At 40.5% G+C, this 11023-nt stretch overlaps 1 long non-coding RNA gene across 2 annotated transcripts; it reads right to left on the reverse strand.

Annotated features, from left to right (window-relative positions):
- Positions 1-2421: 2421 nt before the first annotated feature.
- LOC117279990 (uncharacterized) lies at positions 2422-5750 on the reverse strand. Of its 2 annotated transcripts, XR_011415832.1 has the most exons (5): positions 5233-5750; positions 4448-4879; positions 4100-4339; positions 3757-3982; positions 2422-2814 (listed from the first exon to the last, which is right to left on the reverse strand). It is a non-coding gene; the product is annotated as an uncharacterized lncRNA (long non-coding RNA). The 2 variants fall into 2 exon arrangements; XR_004510437.2 differs by lacking the exon at positions 3757-3982.
- Positions 5751-11023: the final 5273 nt, after the last annotated feature.

Below are 11023 nucleotides of genomic sequence, written 5' to 3' on the forward strand. Positions count from 1 at the left end.
GGAGCTGAGTTGAACTACACGCCTATTGAGAAAATATGCTTAGCGTTAATTTATGCAATAAAGAAACTAAGGCATTATTTTGAAGCACACACCATCAAACTCATCTCTCGAGCAGATCCTGTGAAGTTCGTGATGACACGACCTGTTCTTTTAGGACGCCTAGCAAGATGGTCCATATTGTTTAACCAATATGAGATTACATGCACACCTCAAAATGCTACGAAAGGACTAACACTAGCCAATTTTATAACTAATCATCCTCTTCTGGCGGAATGGGAGCTTTCCGATGAGTTTCCAGATGAAGATGTTTTGTTCATTGGAAGAATTGCCACCATGGACAATGTTCTTTGATGGATCTGCACGTCGTAATGGCACAGGGGCAGGTGTTGTGTTGATCTCTCCAAAAAGACAAGTCTTGTCATTCTCCTTTATTTCAGGTGAAACATGCTCCAACAATGCCGCGGAGTACCAAGCTTTGATCGTCAGTCTCGAAATGGCATTAGGTATGAAGATTCTACAGTTGGAGATCTACGACGACTCTAAGCTAATCATCAACCAACTGTTGGGGAGTTACGAGGTAAAGAATGAAGATCTCTTGCCATACCATCAATATGCTTCTCGTTTACTTGAAAGATTCGACCAAGTATTCTTAAACCACATCCCAAAAGAAGAAAATTGCATGACTGATGCTTTGGCTAACTTGGCCACGGCGATGGCACTTGGAGAGAATGAGTCAACAAAGGTACATGTGTATCATCGATGGGTCATTCCTAGACTTGTTGATTTTCAAATCAACGAAAGTCATCATACGTCTGTTGGGGCGATTGAAGAAGAGGATTGGAGGCAACCATTGATAGAGTACCTTGAACATGGAAAGTTACCTGAGGATCTATGATAAAGAATAGACATCAAGTGATGGGCAGCACGATTCATCTTCTACAAGGGGACATTATTTTTCCGCTCTTTTGAAGGAATATTCTTGCGGTGTCTTGACAAAGAAGAAGCCCACCAAGCGATGGAAGAAGCACATTCTGGCTCATGTGGAGCACACCAATCTGGTCCTAAACTCCATTTCTGCATCAAGAGGATGGGCTAATACTGGCCGACAATGGTGAAGGATTACATGGAACATGCCAAAAGATGTCAAGTGTGTCAATTCCACGCCAACTTTATCCACCAACCTCCGGAGCCTCTTCATCCAACTGTAGCTTCATGGCTTTTTGATGCATGGGGACTTGACGTTGTTGGACCTTCCAAAGTCATTAAAGGGACAGATGTACATATTGGCTACCACAGACTACTTCTCTAGATGGGCTGAATTTGTTTCACTCAAGGAAGTAAAAAAGAAAACTGTTGCCGATTTTATCAAGTCGAACATAATTTTTAGGTACGGCATACCAAGATACATAATCACTGATAATGGAACTCCATTTTATAACAAGCTCGTGAGGAGTGTATGCGAGAAATTTGGTTTCAAGAAACATAAGTCTTCAATGTATAATGCACCCGCCAATGGCCATACTGAAGCTTTTAACAAGACACTTGGTAACCTTTTGAAGAAAGTTGTTGCAAAGAACAAGAGACTGGCATGAGAAAATTGGTGAAACTTTGTGGGCATACTGGACAACCTTCAAAACTGCTACACAAGTAACTTCTTACTCTTTGGTGTATGGCGTAGAAGCAGTCCTTCCGTTGGAGCAATAAATTCCATCATTGCTGATCACAATCCAAGAAGGACTCACATCCGAAGAGAATGCTCAACTTCGCCTAGAAGAAATAGAGGCATTGGATGAGAAAATATTGGAAGAGCAACAAAAATTGGAGTGCTATCAAGCTCGACTAGCTAGAGCCTTCAACAAGAAAGTGCGGCCATGATCATTCCAAGTGGGAGATTTAGGCGACAAGTTTATCTCAAAATGTGATAGGCCATATGTTGTGAAGGAAGCCTATTCAAGTGGCGCATACAAAATTATTGATAAGGATAGTCTCAGAGCTGGTCCGATCAACGGAAAATTTCTGAAGCAATACTTCCAATGAAAATCACATACGCTCCTCGAAGCACGAGCCTAAACTGCAAGTCATGACGCTCCTTGATACATGAGCCTAAACTGCATGTTACTACACTCCTGACCCGCATGAGTCTAAACTGTGTACTGCCAAAAATAAAAGTCTGCTAGGTTCAAAACCTCGAGAGAGGTGACCTAGGGAAAAATTAGGACACAAAAAAAAGAAAAAAAAAATGAACTCACCCCTCTGAACTATGTTATGACTTGATCCTCTTCATCGAGGTACATAGGCAGCTTTGAGTTTCATTCTAAGTTCAGTCTCATGAATTTTTAAAAAATAACAATTTGGCGTCATCGGATCATCACATAAATTCTTCAAGTGTAGAGGCACATATCTATGAGGAAAAGAAGACGATTTTCTTTGAAGTAAAAAAGATGTTTTATTACTTCACTAGCACAAAAGTTAATACATCCAAAAATGTAGAGACAACAAGAACTAGACATTTTTCTATACAAAAGCCTAAATTATGAAGATGATCATAAACTAGGCTTTGTTGCTGACACGTCTTAAATATTTTTCCAAGTCCGTATGACGTCTCCATATTTAATGCCATTATCGATTGTTGGTTGAAGGTCCCATATATGAGAAATTGTCTATCTTGAAAAATTCCCCAATCACCGTGGGATCCGCCGTTGATGAACTTCAAGACTATCAACAAATCAAATGCAACAGTTGGTGAAGGAGTGGCTCCGTATCTTGTATGACACCTCAGTCTAATATCTCGACCCGTTAAGCTTCTTTACGATTCTGCAAAAGAAAACAAAGAGATAAGATTTGTGAAGCATTATAGTCAACGTTACTACATGTAATATAGTAAAGTCAATTTCAAGAAAAAAAGAACAACATTCTCAGGACAACTTAGAGAGCATAAAGATGGAAAGCGAGCTCAACAAACGACGGGGTCAACTTTGAAAAACTACCCTGGTCCATCTAGAAGATGTTATGCCCCTAATATTTTTTATGTTATAGATTTGGATGTCTAGTTTATAAAAATATAAACCGTTTGCGATTTGGAGGCCCCTAGCTCAAGATACGATTTTGTTTTCACCGGAACTACTCGAATCTGAATGTTTACTGCAGCTTGGTCGAATTTGATAATTTTTTATTTCCATCCCAGAAGGATTTATGCCATTAAATTTATATGCGATGAAGATCTATGAGGTTAATTTCTGCCGGCACAAACGGATTGCAATTTGGAGATTCCGAGCTCGAGATATGAATTTTTCGCCTAGAACGCGCAAAACTGAAAAGCAGCAAGGCAGACGTCTAAATCAATTTCAAGAAATTGCTGCGGCCAATCTGGAAGGAATACTTCTGTGATATTTTGAGAATTCTCTTATCCATGAGTCTTATATCTATTGGTGTAAACGGCTTGTAATGTTGATGTTCCTAGCCTAATACATGACTTTATTTTTCTAGAGTGCGCAAATCTGGAAATCAAGTGCGGCAGATGTCTGTAGCAACTTCAAAATATTATGGCGGATATTCTAAAAGAATTATTTCCGTGCTATTTACAAATATTGTGGGTTTTGGAATTTTCTTTCCAACAGCATAGATGGATCGTGATTCCGACACCCGAAGCTTGAGATATGAATTTCTCGATAAGAATACACAAAGCAGAAAAGCAGCAAGATAGACATCATGAGTGACTTCAAAACAACATTGCGGTCAATATAAAAAAAGTTTTACCACGATATTTTTAGGGGTTGCAGATCCCGAACTTGTCTTTCCGATGGAATAGACGGCTCACTATTTGGAAGTTCCCAATTTGAGATATGTACTTCTGATGACAACATGTAATGTTGTGAAGTCGAAATGACAGACGTGTGCATCACCTTTGAAATTTCATTCTGACATGTCCTGATAAAATTTGGCCCTATGTTTTGGATATGATGATATGGTGCAAGTTTTGATTCTATAAAATTAAGTGGATTGTAGTTTAGACACTCCTAGGTCAAGATACAATTTTTTCAATGAGAGCATGAAATGCTATAAAGTCAAAATAGCAGAGATGCGTCAGGTGCTTTCTTACCGAAGTTGGAAAGTCCTACTCCGGTTGTCTTCCTAGCCAGCCTACAACAATGCGACATGGTACATATTGCACTCGCCAATGGTGAGATAGGGTCTCTCTGAGTCTCCAAGAGTAGGGACTTCGTCGCCGATATTGAAAGGACACTTCATGTGTCTCTCTCGCCAACCGCAACAAAGAAACGAGTGGTTCGCTCGCAATGCATCTTCCTATGGACAAGATCTCTGGAACTCTCTTAAATTCCTGCAAAACAAAATATTTAGTCCTCGCTGTCAATAACATGACGTTTCAGCAATACGATAATTCAATTTCACAATATCGATGCAGATGACAGGAAGCTTTTAATTTCACATGATTGATTGGCGTCGACGGTGCAAAGCGCAGTTCAGAAACCAATGCTTCATGGGCTATAGATGATTCATTTAGTGGTTCTGTTGCTTCATGAATACTTCTCCACAATCCCACATTCTATGAAAAGAAAAGAATAAAAAAAAGGTTAGCATGAGTAACAAAAAGTTTGATTAAAACTAATCAGCATGGAAAGGGAACTTAAAATTTGGGAGCCTCATTAATCTCTAGCCTCGACCATGAGTTAGGTCGTTGAGTATCCGAAATCAGAATTTCCATCATCCACATGCAAGCAATAAAGACAACGATATGGAGCTTTCACTCAGCAACAAGAACCGGTGTCAATGACACGACGGTTCAATATTGATGGTGAGCATTGTGACGTGCACTTCTCCGTCAGATCTCGATGGATCGTACGCTTCATGAACCTCTTCCCTACAAAAAAGGAGTGGTGATCATCCACTTCTTCTCAAGATACGGATTGGAGAATTCACCATGTATATCTTCTCCAAGCTTGCAACAACAAAAGAAAAAAGAAACAAAGAAGTATATTGCCCGAATAATCATCGCAATTTCGGCGCTTGATTAATCAAAGATTGGTTGCATCTGGATCAAAAGGGCTGGTGCTTCGACTTTTATAGATGTTGTATCTCACCGAGCTTCTTACCAACGGTGTAAACAGCTCATAGTTCGGATGCTCCTATCTTAAGATATGCATTTTTTAGCAAGAGCATGCAAAACTGAAATGTCGAGCGCGATAGAATTTGGACCAAGTTTAGGAAGCTCACCTGAGATAATACAATGAGAATTTAAATCCAAATTTTTGGTATATTACAGTACTCCGATTCTAGTTTCTGTAGCGGTAAACCGCTCATGATTTCTACATTCCTACACCAAGATATGATATTTTTTGTGAAGACGTGCAAAGCCAAAATATCGAACGCGACAGAACTTGGAACCAAGTTTAAGAAGGTCACATGGGACAGTACAAAGTGAATTTAGCCTCGGTTTTTGAATGTGTCTTTCCTTAAGTGTCTACTTTTTGGAGGATCAAACGGATTGAGTTTTGGATACTCCTATGACAAGATGTGAATTATTTTCTGTAAGTGCACCAAGCTGTCGGTCTAACGGGAGACGTCCGACTTAACTAAAGCATAAGAAAAGCTAATTGCTAGTTGCTGCCTGCTGCCTGCTGGTTAATACAATGAGGCTGGAGGTATGACCACGTCTGAAAATAAGTTATGTTAAGCATGACCTTTTATATAGATTCTCAAAGGCGGTGCCCTTGATACGTTTTCAACAGAAACAACCATAACTTATTGAACAAGGATTTCAAACATGGAAACAAATTCTAACACTTTTATAATATGTTTGGTAAAAAAAGATTCCAAATCCTTGTTTAATGTCGAAGTGCTGGAGAATTCTTACCAAATTTGCTAAGTCTTTACTTGGTCCTATGTAAAATGGGTTTTACTTATTTATTTTAAGTCCATACATGTTCTTTCCATAGAAGGAATGACGACCAAGTGTTTCATGGAACAAAAAATACACTTAGCCGATCGACGAGCCAAGTTATTTTAGAAATTTGGTAATACCACTGCTTAGCTCTACGTTGATGGTTATTAATTTGCATTGCAAGCTAACATTAAGGCTGCAACGCGGTGATCATGGTATTTGCCAATGGCAATTGGCGCAACTAAATTCTTCTCTAACATGGAAAAAAAACCAAGATGGTTAACTTTGGTACATCGGACCATTTGACTAAATGATTCATGGATACTTCAAGTCTCTTCTTTGATTTCGGCAAGTCTACATCCCGACAAGCCTTAAAGTAGGGGGCATCTGTAGGCATATAAAATTTATTGGGTCTAATCCATATAAAATTTGGATTAAATTCAATTGGGTTAAATAATTAATTTGGGCCTTACACGTTAAATTAGTCTATTTTATTATTTTCGAGCCCAAGGTTCATTTCATCTTAAGGTCCAGACTCATGCCATGTGTTAAGTGACAGGGCATATCTAGTCAAACTACAAGCCAAAAAGATGAAGCCATGTGTTAAAAGATGTGGCAATTCAAGTCAAAAAGCTAGAACCAACCACAGGTCGCTAAGTGGCTAGAATGACAAGGGCCAATCAGAATCAAGCAAGAGAGTTCATATGTAGCTAGACTATCCATCCTCTACAACTATAAAAAGAGGGGTTACATAACTCTCAAGACATTCAGAGTTGGAGAAGAACATTCCGCAATTGGTGAAGGCATACACAAACAGAGAGATCAATCATCAAGTGCATAGTTCTTCAACAAAGAAGTGATCAACGGAGTTCTTCCCAGAGATCAACCCGTAACAACAAAGTGCTGCTCGGCATTCTTGGCGATTAAATACATCACAAGGAGGTCTTCTTCATCCTACATTCGAGAAAGACACTTCTCAAGCCCTCGAATCACAGAGAATGTTAGAGAGGAGAATTAAGGGATACATAGAAATGTTCTGACAAATATTTATCTATAAAATCTCTTTTTCTTCATATTATTTTTGTTGTAGTTTATTTTCCGAACTACGAAAATTTGTTACGAACAGTATGTTTTGCTCATTGCGAGGTAAGATCCATATACAATCTTTAAGCTTTTAGCTTTTATTCAATAGTTTGATTTTGCTAAACACTCTATGTTGATAGGATAAGAAAATTCAGTATGTTGACAAGAAGTTATTAATACTTTCTTTAATTGTTCTTATTGTTTTTTTTCTTCCGAATTCAAAGTTCAATATTCGCTAGAGCATCTATGTTCACAGGAAAAATAATTTACTTTGACAAAAATTGTGCATGCGTCTTATAGAAAAATTGATGAAGCAACTCAATCTTATCAATAAATAAACAGATAAATTGATTTAGCGACCGCGGAAACCTCTATAATTTTATGTCGATTCTAATATGGTCTAACGTGCAATTCAATCTACATATATTCACATGAAAGGAGTTTTTTTTTTTTTTTTTTCAATCCACGCTATTTACTTTGGTAGATGCTTTCATATTCTTTTATATGCTTTACAATTTACAACTATTTGTGAGGGGGTACTGTAAGGTTAGAGTTTTTATCTTTGGATTAGCGTACAGGTGTAGGCCTTACACTGAGTGAAGAGCAAGTGAAGGGTATGCTCACGAAATATGATAAGAATGGAGATGGGAAACTTAGCAAGCAAGAACTCAGGTTAGCTTTTAAAGAGATGGGTTTGCATTTTTGCCATTGGAAAGCTGGAAAAACCCTTCGTTTTTCAGATAAAAATGGAGATGGATATATTAACGAAGATGAGATTAGTGAGTTCGTCCAATATGCTTCCAAATGGGGTTTTAGGATCTCATAGGCTTCTAATTGTTTTTCTTAGGCTTCTATATATTTTGCCTCTTGATCTGGATCTTGTTTTGTTCTTGCTAGCTGGTTTTGTGTTGTCGTGTTTTGTTTTGTTTGAGAACCAAACATCCTTGTAATATTTGGAAGAAAGGGTCTTCTGGTTTACCCTCAAAATCGGATAACAATTGAATTTGTACATGGTTTTAAGGATATGTTATCTAACTTGATACAAAATGGGAAATTAGATTAAAATTAAAATAAGCGATGAAAAAGTAAATGCAAACCACACGAGTTGAACAATCTTAGCCTTGAAGGTTAGTCACCCTCGAGTCAGAAATACTTTTATCGATACCGGAACAGAATGACAAGATAATAAAAAAACTAGAAATAACAATGTATTATTTTTTGATGCATGTTACAATGTGTTGAATAAATTATCAGACCCCCTTTATATAGTAGAGGAGTCCTACTCTAGGTACATTTCTATAAAAGGTAAAAGATCTCTTGATTTGCTAGTTGCCGGCTCCTTACCGATATGCGCTGAGATTCCCGCCGTAATATCCGCTCGGTCATGGATATTTTGGTCTTCTGTTAGTTATTTCCGAGCTCGCTCGAGGCTAAGGTCGATGTCGGACTCAACGTTCTTCGAAGGCAGGTCTCCCAACCTCGGGTTCTAGCTCGGTGAGACTCGAGGTCGATCTCCAGTCCGTGGTCGCCACGTTCCAAGCCTAATCTATCAAGTTGTAGTCGAGCTCGACTTCGGTCGTACACAGATAGTTCCCTCATTTTTTGGAGAGTAGACAACGAGAAACGACATGATCGTCCGATCCTGACTTCGATATTTTGTGACAGAAACGACAAAATAGTCGAAACGTCTCGTCAGTCAAGTCTTAATGGTATTAAATGCCTGTCAGTTGCCGGTCGACCACTCCCAGATGTGAACAGTCGCTGAGAAACTATAAATACCCCCTCATTAATTCATTCAAACTTTACTTAAAAACCTTCTGCCCTTACCTTAGAAATTTCAACACTCTTAAGCATCAATTTTCTGGTTACTCTGAACATCAAGAATACTCTTTTCTAGTTTTTTCATCAATTTTCTGGTTTTTTCATCCCAAAACATCAAGAATACTCTTTTAACTTCCTCTTTTTCCTTCATTTTCCAAAAAATGGCAAAGACCTCAAAATCTGTTCCCCAAAAATAAACTCCCTCCGCCTCGCGACCGGCTGAAGAGGAAAATGTTTCGTCTGCTGCTACTGAGGAACGGACACCGGAACCTCCCCTTATGATGTTTGTTCCTATGGGGTGCCCGACCGGTGCTGATTTCAAGGTTGAGAAACCCTCCTCAGTACTAGGTCGGTGTGAACCGGCTCGACATATATATGCTCGGTCACCGATAGCTTCCTCTCCAAGGTCAAGAAGGATTGCAACTGGGCTGATAAGTACGTGGTGGCCGAAGAAGCGATACTACCCATGTGGAGGGGTTTTTAAGTGTTTACACTTATCCATTCACGTTGGGCCCTTTGGATCCGGTCATCATCGCTTTTTATAAGAGGTACGAGGTGACCCTCAGTCAAATTCCTCCTTCTTTCTGGAGGATAGTAATCCTCCTCCGCTTCTTCTTAAATAAAATCGAGGGTGTCCCTTCACCATCGATCAGCTCATGCGTCTGTACAGTTCCCGACTCTATCAAGGGGGATTAATAAAACTTACCCGTCGGGACAGTAAGGCCTCATTCTCGAGCATCGATAAGGATGGGGACCAAGGCTGGTTAAGCGGATTCGTTCGAGTGAAGACCTCGAATTTAATCCCGGCCGAGGATATGTTGTTTCCTGATAAATGGAACATGAAACGTAAGTATAACCTTGCCTTTAAGATTTCTTTTATCGCCTTTCCTTTTCCTATGTTCTCATCGACGTTTTGTGGTGGTGCAGTTGTTGCTCGGATGCGGGATGCAGTTCCTCGACTCAAGGAATGGGTTGAGGGCATCGTGTCACAGAAGCCATATTTCGAGTGCGCATGGCCCGAACTTTCGAAGGGCCGGTGGGAGGCCCGTTCTCATGGTGACATTCCTCTCCTGTGTGGATAACACTTAAGTTTCATGTTGCGCCCGTTCTCACTTCCTTTTCCTTTGCAGGTCTTCCCAAAGATGTTGCAATGAGACCCCCATCCGGTGATGAAGATATTCTCCCCGAACCATCTGCTCCGAAGAGGGATAAAGAGAAGAAAAGAAAAAGGGCTCTGAATTCTTCGAGCTCCGAGAAGAAGAAACCGAGGAGGAGAATGGTGCACAAATCCAAAGAAAGTACCAGCGCCCGAGAGCTTCCATCGGACTCACTCCACCGATTGAGGGATGAGTCCGGAGAAGAAGAAGAAGAAGAAGAAGCCTCTGAACTGGTGGCCCACGTGCAGTCGCAGTCCGAGGGACGAGGGGGCCCTGAATCAGAGAGAAGTGGCATCGAATTTCCCCAAATCAGGGGGGCCGATGGAGAGTCAGTGGCCGAGCTAGGCCTCGGAACCAGAGAGGGGCGAGGTTGTTTTTCCTCAAGTTAGGGAGGCCGATAAGGAGGCTGCGGCCGATGCTTCTCAGGCAGAGGACAATGCCCTGAAGGATGCACGTGGAGTGATAGATCTCTCTGAGTTTACCGACTCCATGATCAACAAGGCTCAGACGCGAAAGGTCATCTCAGCGAAGGGCCCCAAGGTGTAGCAGACTCTCTCAACAACTTCTTCGATGGCTTAGATTCTACTGCCTCAGAGGACGTCACCGGGTTGAGTGACTTACCGTTCCCAAAGAAGAGACCGTCTTTGGGAGCCAGCGGACCTTCTTCAAGTCCGAAATTAGTAAACCGGTTCCCAGCTCCGAGTGTATATCCTGATGGAAGCGGTCAATTATTATGTCTATTCCGGAGGATGCTCGGGTTCTCTCTGCCCCGTGGGGGTTTCTAGTTATATTCGGTACCTGGTGACAGAGGACGATCAAGCCAAGATGGACGAGGTAGAAGCACCTTGCCTGTTCAACGAAGCTCAACATGCGTTAAATCGGGTAACTTCGAACATCTCTTTACTATATACTTAGATTATGTCGCAAATAATCGTAACATCTTTCTTTGTTCTTGTAGGCCTCGGTGCTTCATCATGAGACTTTTCTCCGATATCAGAAATAGTTAAACCATCACAAGGCCGAGACTCGGGAGCTTGCTAAGAAGAGGGATGCTTACAAGCTT

Source organism: Nicotiana tomentosiformis, chromosome 4 (assembly GCF_000390325.3).
Source record: "Nicotiana tomentosiformis chromosome 4, ASM39032v3, whole genome shotgun sequence".
Classification (NCBI taxonomy): domain Eukaryota; kingdom Viridiplantae; phylum Streptophyta; class Magnoliopsida; order Solanales; family Solanaceae; genus Nicotiana; species Nicotiana tomentosiformis.